Source organism: Schistocerca americana, chromosome 1 (genome assembly GCF_021461395.2).
Source record: "Schistocerca americana isolate TAMUIC-IGC-003095 chromosome 1, iqSchAmer2.1, whole genome shotgun sequence".
Taxonomy (NCBI): domain Eukaryota; kingdom Metazoa; phylum Arthropoda; class Insecta; order Orthoptera; family Acrididae; genus Schistocerca; species Schistocerca americana.
The window spans coordinates 390026053-390044947 of record NC_060119.1 but is presented as its reverse complement, the minus strand read 5'-3'; positions in this window follow the sequence as shown (position 1 = coordinate 390044947).

Below are 18895 nucleotides of genomic sequence, written 5' to 3'. Positions count from 1 at the left end.
AACCTACTCTCTTTTTATTTTTTTATTTATTTTTTTGTAATTTTTTTAAATAATATATAAATCTTCTTTCCGTGACAAACTGTCCAATACCCGTAAAACAGAAGAACACGAAATCAAGCAAGCACTTCTGATTTCTGTTATGTTACAGCTTCTGGCAAAATTAGTTTTCCTGAGACACTTTGATTGCCATACTACAAAAATAAATAAATGCCAACTTAATTATAACGAAGCAAAATTAGTATCGACTCGCTGTAGTGTTGTGCATCAACCAAAATTGCCGCTTCATTATGGCAAAGTGTGAAGTAAGAAATTTTGAAACAAAACTTTGTATTTTCGGCTCGTTTTAAGGTTGTGGTGCTCTTCCGTTATATACTGTATGTACTCGTCTATACTCATATGCGTATTCGTAACTGCAAAATATGCAAACTGGGCGATGATCCAAGTGTATCTATTGTGCTTTGTTGCAGGAAAGAAATGCCATTCTGGTTGAAGTACATCTTTAAGTGTTATAGCAGAGTCTGAAGTTCTAGTAATTATAGCAAGTTTTTTCCTAGTCCAGTTCCATATGTGGTATTGGTCTCGGCAAATGAGAATGTGTGCCAAGGTATCTACAGTATGGCAATGATCGCAGTACGGACTGTGCTTCATTTTGTTATTGTGCAGCTTTTCACCTGTGGGGACCTTCTCGTTTACAATGTCATACCATGTACACACTACTTTGGAGTGGAGGATGGGATTGTTAATGTTTTTCCAGACGTTACTCCAGTTGACCACTGGATATTTCGCTTCCATTGGGTTTTGCCTATGGTGTCTCGTGAGGTGGTAATAGGTCCTTCTGGTGTTAAGCAGCTGTGAAGTATCTTGAATATAGCTCATTTCCAGGTAGTAAGTCCGGACGTGATCGAGTTGAGCGCTGATGCGACCAACATCGACTGGGGCCTTTTTGCTCGTTGGGGCTAACCTGTTGAATAACGTTTTCGTAATTGTCGGGTGGGGTGTCCGCAGTATTTTGCGGATTCGGTCCATATATGTGGCAATGCATTGTTTCTTGATGTCTTTGACGCCCAAACCACCAGCGGCGCGTGTTAACACTATGGTTGGCATGGTGACTTTAAAGATGTTTCCACTCCATATGAACCAATACGCTGCAGCTAAAAGCTTTTGCGCTGTATCCTGGGGTACTGGTAACACTGCTGCGATGTGATATATTTTGCTTAGCGCATAGCTGTTAATCAAGAGAGCTCTCTGTATCCGATTGAGCGTTCTGGTTTTGTGTTCACGGAGAGTAGCCCTGAATGTATTTAGTTTATAGTCCCAGTTGGCTACTGTCATCTCTCTTGGGTTTGCCATTAGAATCATACCTAAGTGGTTTGTCTTCTCTGTCCTTTGTAACCATGTTCTTTGAATTGTCTCCATATGGGGTCCGACAGGTAAAGTTTTCGATTTGTGTTCATTGAGTTTGGCTCCAGAAGAAGTGGCGTAAGCGTGGATTATTTGTTGAACGACTTCCATTTCTGAGTGCGTGTTAACTACTACACTGATGTCATCAGCATAAGCGTGACACACGGTTTTTGTACCCAACACCTGTAGACCTTGTAACCTGTGATGCACGGTTAACAGTAACGGTTCTACGGCGATTGCGTATAGTGCCATAGAAAGGGGGCAGCCTTGTCTCACTGATTGCTTGATCGGAACTGGTGAACTTAGCTGACCAGTAATTTTGATTCGAGAGGAGGTTCCGACTATACATTTGCGTATGATCTGAAAAAAATGAGCACTGAACCCCATCCGTTGCATTACAGTTAGTAGAAAGTGGTGGCTGATGCGGCCAAAAGCCTTATCGAAGTCTAAAAACATGAGACCAACATTGCACTTACATAGCCACGACAAATATATTATGTCCCTATACTCACATAATGCATTCGACATTGATCTCCCTGGGACAGCACTCATTTGATAAGGGCCAAGTACTTTCGGCAGTACCGTCTTCAGTCTACAATTGGTGAGTCGGGTGAAGATTTTATAGTCGGAACTGAGCAGTGTTAGTGGTCGAAAATCCTTCAGCGTAGTGCTACGTGGTTTTTAGGGAATCAGGACAATCAGTCCTTCGGTAAACTGAGATGACATCTGCGCGTCTCCCAATAATTCATTGCATACTTTGGTGAATTCCGGTACTATGATGTGCCAAAAACAAGCATAAAATTCTATGGGTAGGCCATCTAAACCAGCAGATTTCTTTGTAGGCGAATCTTTGATTATGGCACATACTTCTTCCTCTGTTATGTGGGCTACAAGGTCGGCGTTGTCAGTCGGATGGACCGTGGATAAAAGCGGCTCACTTGCAGTCGCATCAGTCGCCGATGCGGCGTAAAAATCTGTATAATGTTGCACCACGTAGTCTTTCACTGTGACTTGTTGATCGTATTCGTTCCCCTGTTCATCACTGAGAGTGTGGATTAACTTTTGTTTAGCTCGCTTAGCTTCCCGTATCGTGTGATATACGGACGCATTCTCCTGCGTCAGTTCAATCGGAGGACGTGATCGAACTTTTTCCCCTCCAGTGATTGTCGTACCAACGCCGTTATTCTTGCTTTAGTGCGTTTTATTCGAGAGCTGTTTGCTACTAATCCCATGGGATCATCATATAGTTCGCGGAGGCAAAGAAAGTGATACTCCAAGGTGCGTTTTCGCCAGTACGCTTTCATGCGACCATATCGTGCGATGCATTTTTTTATCTGTGGTTTCGCAGACTGTAGCCACCACATGATGCGTGTTGGATATCTGGATTGCGTCCGAAGACAACGCTGCCATGTATCATGGATCTCCTGTTTCAGTACTGCGTCCTCCAAAAGTGACACGTTTAGCTGCCATACGCTCCTTCCCAGGAATGTTTTTTGTTTAATGTGCTGCGCGGTTATATGAAATGCGCAGTGATCCGAGAAGTTAAGAGGCCAAATTTCGCAGTCAGTTACATTTTGGATAAAACCTTTCGTTACATACAGCCTGTCTAGTCCGCTTGCCGAAGTACTGGTGTAACCTCCCCACCGAAATTTTATAAATGACAATATTATTTAAGAATGCTAATGGACATTGCGCTAAGTGTAACCTCCCCACAGAAATTTAAAAAGACAGAAATAATAATTGAATGGGAGCCAAACGTAACCTCCTTAGCAATTAAATTTAATGACAATAAAAAATGAGAATCGCAATCTGACCCAAGTACAAGTTCCTCGCAAAAAATGAAAGTCCATGCAGTGATAAGAAAATCTCAGTGATAATGATAATTCAATTAAACCGAAATATCGGTCTTTGGCCCTTGTGTAAAAATCAGAATTAATTTCTTACCTCATTGAAACTGCTTGTCAAATTTCTGCTCTTATTGTTAGCCACGGCTTGGAGGAACTGCATTGCAAATAATATATTTTTTTTTTGAAATTTAACTGAAACTTTTGTTTAAGGGAAGTGGAACGAAATCGTTAGTTCAATTAAATAAAATTTTTTTTGTAAAAATTGCTTTGAAATCAAAATTATTATTGGGGCACTTGTTGGAAATTAATTACAATAAATAAACTTTACATTATCTGATGATTACCTTAATTAACAATATACCTCATTCAGCATCTTGACCAGAATGCCATGTCGACGCTCGCCGACTGCGTCCCGCTCGCGACCGTGACAGGACTAGACCACTACTGCCGACAGACTACACCACACAACCGCACTGGGCTGCTACTACTGACCGACTGCTCTGCATGACGACTACTAGCCTACTGCTGGACGCAACTGAACTGAGCTACTGCTACCGACAGACTGCACTGGCCTACTGCTCAGCATGACGACTACTCGCGTACTCCACGACGACTACTACTGTACCGCTCGCAACACTCGAGCGGTCAAGCGCAGACTAACCACGATAATAGGCTCTCTGGTCAAAGATTTTAACGTGCCTCACCATCGCTGCTACGTTGCATACGTGTTTCACTGGATACGTACGTGAATCCTCGGGTGTGCGGGCGAAGATGGCACCAAGCATCTATCGTGCCTAATCCGTTAGTTAACAACAACAGCTCCTCACAAAAGTTGAAATTCGGGACTTGATCTTCTGGACGCAATACGCAGTTAAAATCTCCACCCAAAATTATGTGCAGTCGAGGATCCGTTATTAATGGGACAATTTCGTCCCGGAACAGGTTGCCCCTTGCTCGTTTTCCGCTGGATCCAGAGGGAGCATATACATTAACAAGAAGCAGATCATATATTTGTGCAGTGATGCCTCGTCCAGATTCAAGTATTGCTTTTGCTGTACATGGTATGACGTGTTTGAACAATATTCCCGTTCCACATTCATTGCCTATGTTTAAGATCGCCTCACATCCGTACACATCCGCTATTTTGGTCGTAACTGGTTCAAATGGCTCTGAGCACTATGGGACTTAACATCTATGGTCATCAGTCCCCTAGAACCTAGAACTACTTAAACCTAACTAACCTAAGGACATCACACAACACCCAGCCATCACGAGGCAGAGAAAATCCCTGGCCCCACCGGGAATCGAACCCGGGAACCCGGGCGTGGGAAGCGAGAACGCTACCGCACGACCACGAGATGCGGGCTGGTCGTAACTACCTCTTGTAACATCGCTATGTCAATGTCGGCGGCATATAAGTAGTCCTTCACAGATTGTAACTTTACTTCCGAAACTATTCTGTTTACATTGAGCGTAGCGATTTTATACGCCTGCGTCATTCGGTAGTCCAACTAAGCGCATTCAGTGTCGTCAGACCATGCTGTCCCCGTATCAGGTCCACAGCGGTCCACAGTGTCCATTGGTTCTTCAATTGGAGAGGCGAGGTTCATCTGTACGTCCTCATTCGGCTTGGGCATGTCTGGTTTTCCGATGTCTGTCACGCTTTGCTTTCCACTTCGATCTGTTTTAAGAATTTTTTTGGTACGGAAGAGTTTTTTTTCCAGTTCTTGAATCTCTTCAGGGCTCTGTTTTCGTGTTTGCCGTTTAGGTTTCACCGGCTGCTGTCTGATGTTGTCTTCCTCAGCATGCTTCACATCTTCAAGCGGGTGGTGTTTCGAGCCAAATTGTCGACCGTGCTCTTGGTGGATGATGGTGTCAATAGAGAAATCGGTTCACTATGAGGATGCTCATTCCGGGATGGTTCTTGCATGTCATTCTCAACGGCGGAGGATTCGGAGAATTTGCTGTGGCTCCCAATATCTTTCGGTGTCTGTTGTGTTGAAACCGTTACAGCTGTCACGATTTCCGTAGGTTCGGGTGGTCTAGCTTCTGTTACGTCAGTAGTGGCAGTCTGGGCTTCTTCTCGGGGTGGATGGTTCTCCGTGTTCACATCAGGGCTTGGGGACAGGACTTGTCCGCGGGCAGCCGTAGCGTAAGTCGCTGGCAGCGCAGTCATAGCCGGCGGTCACGGCGCCTCGCCAGCCGGCAGCTGCGCCACTCGCAGCTGTAAACACTCAGCACGGACGTGGCCGGGAGAGTTGCACGCCGCGCACGTCCTCGGCTGGCCGTCGTATATAACGATACCTCGGTATCCACAGACGCTGATGTATGACGGTACATGCTTGTGCAAATCGACCTCTAATTGTCTCACTCCGTTGAGAACTTGGAATTTGCGTGCGTTGGACCACCGTTCGGCAACATTGCTGAGAACTTTACCGTACGGCGCTATCACTGCATTTATTTGTTCCGCCGGTACTTCTAATGGTAGTTCGAATATCCTGATAGTTCGTATTCCAAACCCTGCATGTGTTACGGTGACTTCGCCTACGTTTCCATCGCAATGTTTAAACTTCATAATTCCTCCGCAAGACTCAACTATTTTGTCACATAAGTTAGCATTCCTCAATTTCACAAATACAACGCTGCTCACTATCGAAAGATGCATTCCAATGACATCCTCTGAATCAACTTTCACTTCGTATTCCAACCAATCTTCGATTTCGTGTAGTTTAGGTCGGGCGTAATTACGATCAAACGAGAATTTCAAAGTATCTTGTCTGTTCAAGTGGGCCATCACGAATTCATATTTCAAATTTCGATATGCGTAGACTTTCTGCAACGATGCAAGAAGCACTGCGACTTACCACGCCGGAGCACTGCAGACCGCGGCGCACGAAACTCACAAGGGAACCTCCCCATCGCACCCCCCTCAGATTTCTTTATAAGTTGGCACAGTGGATAGGCCTTGAAAAACTGAACACAGATCAATCGAGAAAACAGGAAGAAGTTGTGTGGAACTATGAAAAAATAAGCAAAATGTACAAACTGAGTAGTCCAAGCGAAGGTAGCCAACATCAAGCACAATATGACCTCAAGAGCGCCGTGGTTCCGTGGTTAGCGTGAGCAACTGCGGAGCGAGAGGTTCTTGGTTCAAGTCTCCCTATAGCGAAAAATTTTTCTTTATTTTCGCAAAGTTATGATCTGTCCATTTGTTCATTGACGTCTCTGTTCACTGTAATAAGTTTAGTGTTTGTGTTTTTCGACCGCACCGCAAAACCGTGCGATTAGTAGACGAAAGGACGTGACTCTTCAATGAGAACCGAAAACATTTGACCGCTAGGTCATAGGTCAACCGATTCCTTCACAGGAAAACACGTCTGATATATTCTATACGACACTGGTGACGGTATGTGCGTCACATGACAGGAATATGTTGTCCACCCACATAACTTGTACACTTGGCGATTGGGTAAAAACATTCTCCTACGTTGCCCGATTTAGGTTTTCTTGTGGATATGATAATTACTCCCAAAAAAGTGATGAAAACATAAGAGTTTGTCACATAAACTGCAACAAATGAATCCAACAGTTTCACAGTCGCTCACTTTTCCTTGTGCTCTGTCAAAACATATGTTTTTAACGTTTTCAAATTTTTCCGTATGTAGACCGACAAATACTGCATATGTCCAAGCAAATCTGAACATGTCCTGGAATTTTGGAGAGCGAAGTTGATTATGTGTGAGTGCCTGAACTTTGATAATTGTCAGAAAATAAAAAATTAAAATTTTCGCTCGAAGGAAGACTTGAACCCAGGATCTTTCACTCCGCAGCTGCTCACGCTAACCACGGGACCATGGCGCTCCTGTGTTCAGTTTGTCCCTGATGTTGCATATCATTCGCATGGATTACTCAGTTTGTATATTTTGCTTAATTTTTCAGAGTTCTACACAAATTCTTCCTGTTTTCTCGATTGATCTGTGTTCAGTTTTTCAAGGCCTATCCACTGTGCCAACTTATAACTAAATCTGAGGGGGGTGCGATGGGGAGGTTCCCTGTCAGCACACGTCGGCACAGCACGGCTGACGCGGCGAGACTTCCCGCCCATCTGAGCCACCGAGGACACAGATGAATAGCGCGACAGCAGGGACTTATCCCTTGCACGCTTCTCGTGAGACTAACATTCCCAACCGTCCATAATTCTACATATGTATTGTACCTTGTAGACATTTGCCCACCTACTCATTACTCGCGCACGCTTTGGCGATTCCCGTAAGAGTTTGGGCAACCTGTGCGCAATCGCACAGACGAAGGTCAATAGCTGGGTAGCCTTTAACTATATATATATAAAGACAGTAACTTGTTCTCGAAAGAACAGTTACTGTCACGGTCATCAACAGTAACTGTTCTTTCGAGAACAAGTTACTGTCTTCGTATATATAAAGATGTATTGTTCGGGCTCTTCCCATTGCGGCACGGACCATAGCTATAGCACATCAAGATAAGAAACTTCAGTTACCGAAAAAGGCCCATAAAATTTCCACGGGGATATTTCTTGCGGCTGAGAGTGGAAGACTCGCACTTGTTCAACACGTTTTTCAGTCACTCTTTGTCATTCCATACTCTTCCCATTGCGCACAGGTATATAAACAAAGCTGAGTTGCTCTTTCATTTTGTGTATTATTTACAATTGTAAGTTGAACGTAATAAATTCTACAACACCTTAAAAGCGGTATGTTCATTTTGAAACACCCTGTATAATAAATTGTGTTTGATGAACAATTGTTACATTTTTCTTAATACATACACTTCCGCGTCCATTTCCGCTTGCGCTGTAATTGGCTTTTGAAATTTGTTTCCTTTCTTGCTTCTGTTATCACACTTCCTTCGCATCACTAATGATAACGGTTGCTGTGGTGCCACTTCTCGTTGCGTATTTTGAATTTAATTACGTTGAAGCGTTATTGGTGGTCATATTTGCTTTGGTTTCAAGATAAATTTTTTTAATATATGTATATTTCTGTTGTGTGTGTGTGTGTGTGTGTGTGTGTGTGTGTGTGTGTGTGTGTGAAACAAAATACTGTCTCTTCTGTATTGGTGGAAATTCTAATATTTCGGCGGATTATTGCATTTTTTCTTTACGATAAATATGATTTCTTTTTTTCTACATTGTGTTTCGTGGTCTCCACTACAGCTGTAAAGAAATTTGTATTATACTCGATTCATTTTCTTTCCAGTAAATTGAATAAAGTTACCTTATGATAACTGTTCCACTTTACTTCTGACACAGCGCATCGTAGTTTCTACATGAATTGTAAAGCTAAAATACTGTGTATTTCTCGATAATAACTGCGATTGCTTTGCGACCAATACTTTTTTTTAGTTCTTAATATGTATGTCATGCCCTCCACTGCAAAATTTAGACTTCTTTTTTTTTAAAAAAAAAATACTTGATTGGAATTCTTTCCGAAAACAGGCTGAAGTTCTTGTAATGGTACCGCTTGATTTACTACTGATACATGCATATATTCATTACTACAGTCTCAGTCTGCAGCTATACATACAAATGAATACATAGCGAAAGAGTAACTTGTGATACTTATTTCGATTTGCGTACGGTATTTTTTTTAAGTTTGTGCTGTGTTTCGTGGTATCAATTACAGCTGTAAATTTTGTTTCAAGATACTCGGTTCGTTTTCTTTCCCGTAAATATTTCTCTAATTAATCTGTGATCGTAGTTGTAACTCGAAATATTTATTTTCCCGACGCAGTAAATTCTCGTAATCAAATGTGTTTCATATACGTATCAAAATGTGGCCAAGGTTATGACATTATAGTCGCCATGTTGTTCACGTCTCGTGGAGCGTGTACTGTACGTCGCTGGTCAAAGCGACTCCGACTGCGAGATGCTGCATACATAAAACCCTACCCATGTTGTCGAATTTCAATATCATCTTCTTTAAACCATTCAACGACATCGGGCTTCTCCTCAGACTTTTCAATCGGCGAGTCTCTCTCACTGGAGCGCTGTAATTGCTGCCGTTCACATAAAACAGTTTCAATAACAGCGCCCGGTCTCTCTTCTCAATACCCTTAGTGTTCCCTCACCTTATAGCTTGTCAAATGACAGCATGGATGTCATACCATCGTACAAACAGTGTACAGTACCAGATTTGCACCTGGCGGATCTAATGTTTCTTTCCAGCGTAAAGGGGTTCCGCATTAAAGCATTAGCATACCTACAAATTTTCGCTGTTAAACGATAATTACAGCCCACAGTGGACCTCCGCGAGTAACTGCACTTTAACTAGAACCACCGGATATTTATTATTCAATGGCACTGCAAATAGGGAAATACTTGCTGCAAGTGAAAGGCTCGCATTTACAGATGCGGAAGGACTTGGAACCTCACAAGGATCACTATAGTGTTACAATTTATGCGAAAACTATCAGAGCGTAAATACGGATCCAGAATGAGATTTTCACTCTGCAGAGGAGTGTGCGCTGATATGAAACTTCCTGGCAGATTAAAACTGTATGCCGGACCGAGACTCGAACTCAGGACCTTTGCCTTTCGCGGGCACGTGCTCTAACAACTGAGCTACCCAAGCAAGACTCACGACCAATCCTCACAGCTTTAATTCCGCCAGTACTTTGTCTCCTACCCTCTAAACTTCACAGAAGCTCCCCTACAGACCAAGCAGAACTAGCACTCCCGGAAGAAAGGATATCGCGGAGACATGGCTTAGCCACAGCCTGGGCCGCTTGCCCGCAAAACGCAAAGGTCCCGAGTTCGAGTCTCGGTCCGGCACACAGTTTTAATCTGCCAGGAAGTCTCATATCAGCTCACACTCCGCTGCAGAGTGAAAATTTCATTCTGGAAACATCCCCCAGGCTATGGCCAAGCCATGTCTCCGCAATATCCTTTCTTCCGAGAGTGCTAGTTCTCCTTGGTCTGCAGGAGAGCTTCTGTGAAGTTTGGAAGGTAGGAGACGAGGTACTGGCGGAATTAAAGCTGTGAGGACGGGTCGTGAGTCGTGCTTGGGTAGCTCAGTTGGTAGAGCACTTGTACACGAATTGCGAAGGTCTAGAGTCCGAGTCTCAGGCCGGCACACAGTTTTTATTTGCCAGGAAGTTTAGTAAATACGGATGCCTATCACAGTCTGTTGTGGTATACTATGTATTAAAACTTGCAGCAAATGTGATATATCTAGTTTTTACATCTATGGCTACGGCTATGTAGAACCACTTATAGGCCGGCCGTTGTGGCCAAGCGGTTCTAGGCGCGTCAGTCTTGAACCGCGAGACCGCTACGGTCGCAGGTTCGAATCCTGCCTCGGGCATGGATGTGTGTGATGTCCTTAGGTTAGTTAGGTTTACTTAGTTCTAAGTTCTAGGCGACTGATGACCAAAGCAGTTAAGTCGCGTAGTGCTCAGAGCCATTTGAACCAGAACCACTTATATCTAGTTTTTACATCTACGGCTACGTCTATGTAGAACCACTGTGAAATGCACGGCGGACTTCCCGTTCTAACACATGTTAGGGTGTCTTCCCCTCTATTAGCGTATGGGACGCTGAAGAATGACTCCTCAAATGTCCCTGAGCGCGCTATAATTGGCCTAAACTTGTCTTCACGTTCCTTCTGAAAGCAACAGGAAGGCGGCTGTAGAATTATCATAGATTCCTCACTTAATACTGGTTCCCAGAATTTTGCAAGACGCTATCTTGAAGCTTCCACCACTTCAGTAATTTTCGCATTTTCTTGACGCTTTCCTTCGAGTCAAACAAACGTGTCAACATTCGTTCCGACCTTTATTATATACGTTCAGTATCTCCTGTTATATCTGCTTGGTACGGCTTCCATGCACTTGAGCAATATTATAAAATTGTTTTGCAAACAATCTGCTTTGTAGACTGATTGCACTTCCCGAGAATTCCGCCAGCGACCCAAAGTCTGCCGCGCACTTTACCTACAACTAAGTCTACGTCAACATTCCACTTCATGGCCCCACACATCGATTCAACCGGTGTTCATTTGAGCTGATTTACTGCTGTTGTGACTAACTGATGTTGTAGTCACAGAATGCTAGATTTTTGCACTTTTGAAGTGCACAATCTTATACTTCTTCACATTTAATTTTTGATCAATTTTTGGAACTGTTTTCGTTATAGTTAACTGCAATACCCGTAAAAAGTCTCTCACTTCTAATATTGTCTGCCAGGTAAGATAGACAGTAAGGATTCCAACACACTTCCCTGAGGCAAGCGTGAAGTCGTTTCTGCATCTGCCAACAATCCTCCATCCTCAAGCAAATAACAAAATTTCATGGTGTGGATTCCTGTAGTCATGTCCTAGTTCATGAACCACGGGCAACGTATGAGTGGCCAAGTAAGTGGTCCCGACAGTCGGGATACCAGTTACTTTGGAATAAGGCTGGGCATCTCGGACATATTCTGAGTCGTGGTCACCTTTGTGCTCATACGGCAAAGACTACCAAATCCACCGGTTAGTCCCTCAGCCGTTAGGGGTGAAACCCAATGGGATTCGGGGCAAGGAAGGCTATCAACCTGCTTCCCTGGTACTTTAAATATGATGCTGGCAACAATCAGAGCAAAATGCCTCGGACCTTTGGAGGTGACGGAGTCCCACCTCTAACTGACAAACCAGGGACTCCTAAGATACGACTTGACAAACAAATGGTAATGAGATGGGGAGCTATTAATATCAATGGGGGTTACTCTGGGAAGAAGGTAGAACTGGCAGAGGCTGCAAGTACGATGGGGCTGGACGTTTTAGCTGTTTGTGACATTCGGGTAAGGGGTGAGAAAGAAGAGGTAGTGGGAGAATACAAGGTCTACCTGTCAGGAGTCAAAACAGGAATAGCACAATGGGGTGTAGGGCTTTACATCAGGAAAGAAATGGAACCCAGCGTAGCTGCAATAAGCTATGTAAACGAACGACTATTGTGGATAGATTTGACAGTGTCTAGCAAGAAAATTAGGATTGTGTCAGTATATTCGCATTGTGAAGGGACAGATCAAGATAAGATGGATAGTTTTTATGAGACACTCAGTGATGTAGTTGTTAGAGTAAAGGACAAGGACAGTGTTCTGCTCATGGGTGATTTTAACGCCAGGATTGGAAATCGAACTGAAGGGTATGAAAAGGTTATGGGTAAATTTGGAGAGGATATGGAGGCCAACAGGAACGGGAAACAACTCTTGGATTTCTGTGCCAGTATGGGCTTAGTAATCACAAACTCCTTTTTTAAACATAAGAACATTCACCGGTATACTTAGGAAAGCAGGGGAACCAGATCTGTCATTGACTATATAATAACAGATCAGGAATTCAGGAAGGCTGTGAGGGACACACGTGTATTCAGGGGATTCTTTGATGACACTGATCATTATTTAATCTGCAGTGAAATTGGGATTGTGAGGCCGAAAGTGCAGGAGGTCAGGTCCATATGTAGGAGGATAAGAGTGGAGAAACTTCAGGATAAGGAAATCAGGCACAAGTACATAACAGCGATCTCAGAAAGGTACCAGCTAGTTGAATGTAGTCAATTACAGTCATTGGGAAATGAATGGACAAGGTACAGGGACACAGTATTAGAAGTGGCTAAAGAATGTCTTGGAACAATAGTGTGTAAAAGTAGGATGAACCAAACAGCTTGGTGGAATGACACAGTCAAGGCAGCCTGTAAAAGGAAAAAGAAGGCGTACCAAAAATGGCTACATACTAGAACTCAGGTAGAAGAGAAAGTTATGTTGAAGAAAGAAACAAAGCCAAACAGATAATTGCAGCATCCAAGAAGAAATCTTGGGAAGACTTTGGAAACAGGTTGGAGACTATGGGTCAAACATCAGAAGAAGCACCAATGTTAGCACTGAATAGGGGATCATGGAGGAATTTTATAAGCGGGGCTATGCTCCAGACTGAACGCTGAAAGGCATAATCAGTCTTAAATGATGATGATGATGATGATCTTTTAATACCCCATATGATCTTACTTGTTTTAATAAATCTTGATTAGTACTGAGGCAAACGCTTTTCAGAAATACATGCTGGGCCCTAATGAAAAGGAGATTACAGTTATATGTGAAGAAATTTCTCTCGAAATTTAGCTATGCAGCGAGCGGGAAGCTATTTGGGCTCATGCGCGTTGCCGTGGGGTTCTCGAGAGCAGCGCCGTCTGTTGTGTTTGTTGGGCCTACGCGACGTGCCGAGAGTTACGCGTACTGTGACGACAGGCAATCGGCCGTATTGTGTTTAAGGTGGCTCTCACTTGTGTAGTAGTGTGGTCCGGCTCGCCATTATTAGAGGCATGTCTGTGACAAAGGACTCTACTAGCAGCATCCCGAAGAGCAGATCAGGAGACTGTGTGCTGTTCGGGAATTCCGTGGAGGGCACTCTTGTGGAGTCTGCAATGAATTGGTGACCTCGTGGCAGACTATTGTGTGAATGTTGTCAATTACTCTTACTCTGGTATCCTGTCGCCCTTGTGTTAATCCTAGCCGATCTAGAGAGCTGTGTTATGCGCTAGTGGTTCCTTTCTACCGAGTCCTCCAGAAAGCGGTGGGACTTTTTGTACTATTGACACAGTGCCCGAGCCCTGGTTGCATCTGAACGTCGACTTGTGTTTATTGTCATGTCAGCGTTTGAACAGCGCTGTGGCTCAAGTTGTCCCCGTTTTGATATCATCCAAATTAACAGCTACTGTACGTAACGAGTGTATAATTGACATCCTTGCCTCAGGTATTTCTACCCAAATGTTCTTCTTTGTCAACGCATTGTAAAGGCCACTTTCATGACTAATGTTTTGCCAAAAAAAAAAAAAAAAAAAAAAAAAAGTACAGGAAGCAGCAGTTCGACAGTGGGACTTCTACCTGTGTGTTATTAATCGGAGCCAGGCTCTTAAGTTAAGTAGTCTCGGTTTTAATTTCTCGTGTTGTATGCTAGTCAATTATAATTATCATTTGGTGTTAGTTACAGAAAATCGCAATTTCATTCTAAGCTGTGACTACTGTTTTCTTCGAACTACCACAGTTCCTAATGAGACGCATCAGCTCCTATAGGTAGATATTGTCTGAAAAGACTGTGTGTCTGAGACTTGCGTTACTTAGTACTTATGCATTTAATCTTTAAATTGTAAAGTATTCACTAACTGAAGTTATGTAATTATTGTTGCTCCTTTTAAAATCGGTTCACTGCAGGTGAACTTTGCTATAACGCCGTTTACAAGTTTAAATAATTTATATGGTAGTTGGAAATTAATTCTTCTGACCTAAATTACGCGAAAGCGCTCCTGTGCTCTCTAACTCTGGCTTAATCTTGTATTGTTGTTACCTAAGCTCCATGATACTGATGAAACCTTGCTTTCCGAGCTATAGTTAGTGTGTAGAAGCTGTGGTTTTAGCTTGGTTTCATGTGAATCACCATCACATTGTTAAAATGTAATTTTTTTAGAACTGTAATACGAAATACATAGCATGTGTTATTCACCCTGTGTAAGTTACAACAAAGTTTTTGGGTTTTATAACTGAAATTTGAATTTCTGCGTAATAAATTATTTTAAGCAAAATGTCTAATGTAATTTCGGCCCAGAACCTTACTACATCCTCTCCGCTCCTACCACTACAGACTTATTTCAAAAGTGTCTAAGGTGCAGGCAAAGCGTATGAAATAACCGACTGACCACATCAACGCAAACCAGTATCACTGTTATGCCACAACGAAGCCCTTCTGAATGTCCGTTGTTTGTTTGTTTGTACATAGTATTCTTGACGCGATTAGATCTTTGCACGTCTTCTCTATCGAATGATAAACCTTACCCCAGTTTCCTGTAGGTAAAATTTCTCGACAACATTATTTCTAGTCCAATGTCGGCAAAATTTTGTCGACAACCTTATTCGATTTCAAAATCTTCAACCACGCTAAAGTTTTAAAATACGTAAATTTTCGGATCGTTCTAGAATAAAATTGAAGTCCATTACCAGAACGTATGCGTAAAATACTAACATAAGCCAGACTCTTTTCATTTCACCTGATCATCATTACAAGAGTTGAATATGGGAGAAGAAAAAATGGTTCAAATGGTTCTGAGCACTATGGGACTTAACTTCTGAGGTCATCAGTCCCCTAGAACTTAGAACTACTTAAACCTAACTAACCTAAGGACATCATACACATCCATGCCCGAGGCAGGATTCGAACCTGCGACCGTTGCGATCGTGCGGTTCCAGACTGGAGCGCCTAGAACCGCTCGGCCACCGCGGCCGGCTGTGGGAGAAGATCATGGGTTTCTGGAGTAGCTATGGAACTCACAGTTTGCAGAGAGTTAGTGCACATAACGTTGAGACTCCGCTTTGATTGATAATATTTTTAAATATTTTTCACCGGTCGCATGGAGCTACGTTTACACCGTTTCTTCTTCATATTTATTAGCTACCTACTACTTTTCAGGATCTTCGTAATTAGACAAAGTAGAGTTAACATATGAGGTGTAGCAATAATAAGGTTGCTGTATCATCACGCCAAGATGGAATGAAATAATCTGCATAAACACTTCGTGCTACAAATTTGCATGAAAGTCGACGTATAGCTTTGTTAACTATCATATTGTTTAGACAACCAGCGGTTTTACAGCGCTCAGCAGAGTAGATGCGATTTCTGGTTTTTGCGCCAGACTGAAATTTGAACAGTTCACTGCAGTGAACTTTGCTATAACGCCTTTAACAAGTTTAAATAATTTATACGCGGGTTTGATCGGTCGTCCTCCCGAATGTGAGGACGTGATAATCACTGCGACACCTCGCTCGGTAGGCAACTGACTTTATTTTGTACTCTGCAGTGATAAATAATCCAATTTGAAGTACCTGTGAAGATAAAATATTCCTGCAATTGCATTTCTCAAGTATCTCTCTCTCTCTCTCTCTCTCTCTCTCTCTCTCTCTCTCTCTCTCCTCCCTCCCCCCCCCCCCTCACTCTCTCTTTGTGTGTGTGTGTGTGTGTGTGTGTGTGTGTGTGTGTGTGTGTGTGCGTGTCTGTGTGTGTGTGTGTGTGTGTGTGTGATGAACATAATTCTAAATTTGTGAATTCATGCAAATTTAACATGTCAATGTGGATGCTCGGAGCTGTGCACAATGTACATTCGCGATCAAAGCATTTTATAAGAATAATGGTAATGTGGAGGGGGCATTCAGAGAATTCACCCGTTATTTTAATTTAGGACGCCACATGATTCGAATTCCACATTAAGCGGCAGGTCCCCTTTCCTCAGAAGTATTTTTGAGACACACTATGTAATCGAAACTATCCAGACACCTGGCTCAAAATCTTACAAGTTTGTGGCTCTCTCCATCGGTAATGCTGGAATTCAATATGGTGTAGGTCCACCCTTTGCCTTGATGACAGCTTCCACTCTCATAGCCATACGTTCAATCAGGTGCTGGAAGGTTTCGTGGGGAATGGCAGCCCATTCTTCACGGAATGCTGCACTGAGGAGAGGTATAGATGTCGGTCGATGAGGCCTGGCACGAAGTCAGCGTTCCAAATCATCCCAAAGGTGTTCTATAGGATTCAGGTCAGAACTCTGTGCAGACCAGTCCACTACAGTGATGTTATTGTCGTGTTACCACTCCGCCACAGGCCGTGCATTATGAACAGGTGCTCGATCGTGTTGAAAGATGCAGTCGTCATCTCCGAATTGCTCTTCAACAGTGGGAAACAAGGTGCTTAAAACATCAATGGAGCCCTGTGCTGTGATGGTGCCACGAAAAACAACAAGGGGTGCAAGCTCCCTTTATGAAAAACACTACCATACCATAACACCACCACCTCCAAATTTTACTGTTGGCACTACACACGCTGGCAGATGACGTTCACCGGGCATTCGCCATACCCACACCCTGCCATCGGATCGCCACATTGTGTACCGTGATTCGTCACTCCACACAGCGTTTTTCTGCTGTTCAGTGGCCCAATGTTTACGCTCCTTACACCAAGCGAGGCGTCGTTCCACATTTACGGGCGTGATGTGTGGCTTATGAGCAGCCGCTCGACCATGAAATCCAAGTTTTCCCATCTGCCCCCTAACTGTCACAGTACTTTCAGTGGATCCTGATGCAGTTTGGAATTCCTGTGTGATGATCTGGATAGATGCCTGCCTATTACACATTACGACCCTCTTCAACTGTCGGCGGTCTCTGTCAGTCAAGACGAAGTCGGCCTGTACGATTTTGTGCTGTACGTGTCCCTTCACGTTTCCACTCCACTATCACATCGGAAACAGTGGACCTGGGATGTTTAGGAGTGTGGAAATCCCGCGTACAGACGTATGACACAAGTGGCACACAATCACCTGACCACGTTCGACTTCCGTTAGTTCCGCGGAGCGTCCCGTTCTGCTCTGTCACGATGTCTAATGACTACTGAGGTCTCTGATATGGAGCACCTGGCAGTAGGTGGCAGAAAAATGCACCCAATATGAAAGGCATATCTTTTGGGGGGTATCCGGATACTTTAGATCACACAGTATATGTTAGGGACACGCAGGTCCAAGTGAAAGACATGCAACCAGGCTGTTGAGTCACGCGGAATCATTATTACGGTAAAAATGTACATCAATCATCAATCTCAACGTTGGTTGAACCAGATCACTGGATGCATGTGCCGAACGTGTGCGAGCGGGACTCGCTCCCCATTATGCCCTCTTCATGTAGTTCGGTTTCCGCTACTGAGCTCGCCAAATGCAAGCCAGCAGGCGTCTGGTCATACCACATGGCGGATAGCTACGTCGGTAGGCAGTGCGAGCTGTTTTGGGCAGTGAAGTAAGGGCGTCGTGCCTACAATGCAGTCTCTGCAAGAGCCATTAAAGCTGGATGAGGTCCGCATGCCCTTAGACGTCGCTCTCGGAGCTGTGTCATTAGATGAGTTAGTAACGGTCATCTTCTGCACTTCCCGCGAAGCTGTGATAAGATCATTCGCCCCTTTCTCGTATGCAGCATCCAAGTGCAGACTACGCAGATCGGTCTCGTGTGTGTAGTGTTCTAGTTTGAACACCATAGTTGCCCCTGCATTCCTCCACCCTTTGAATCGACTTAGCAGCTATAGCGGGACCCCCAATTTAAAATGGACTCCAAAGCACCTCTCGAAAAGGCTCTGAGCACTATGGGTATTTACATCTGTGGTCATCAGTCCCCTACAACTTAGAACTACTTGAACCTAACTAAGCAAAGGACATTACACACATCCATGCCCGAAGCAGGATTCGATCCTGCGATCGTAGCGGTCGCGCGGTTCCAGACTGAAGCGCCTAAGCACCTCTCAATTCTGCATTAAGTGTGTTAACAAACACTGAGATGTGCGAAAGTGATAAGTGACAGATAAAAACCCTATGAGAGCTTAGTCTATCACTGAACCATTGAGACACCGAGCCAAACTTACATTCCACAATGAAACTCATTCTGGCATCTGACTGTTCAACTAGTAGATAGTTGTTCAAACAAATTTCAAGCTTGCAGTCGGTCGTTGTTAAATTCATCGCATGATATTTCTACTGGGCACCTGGTAGATGCCCAGTCGAAATATCGTGCGATGAACTTGGCGACGACTGACTGCAAGCTCGAAATGTGTTTGAGCATT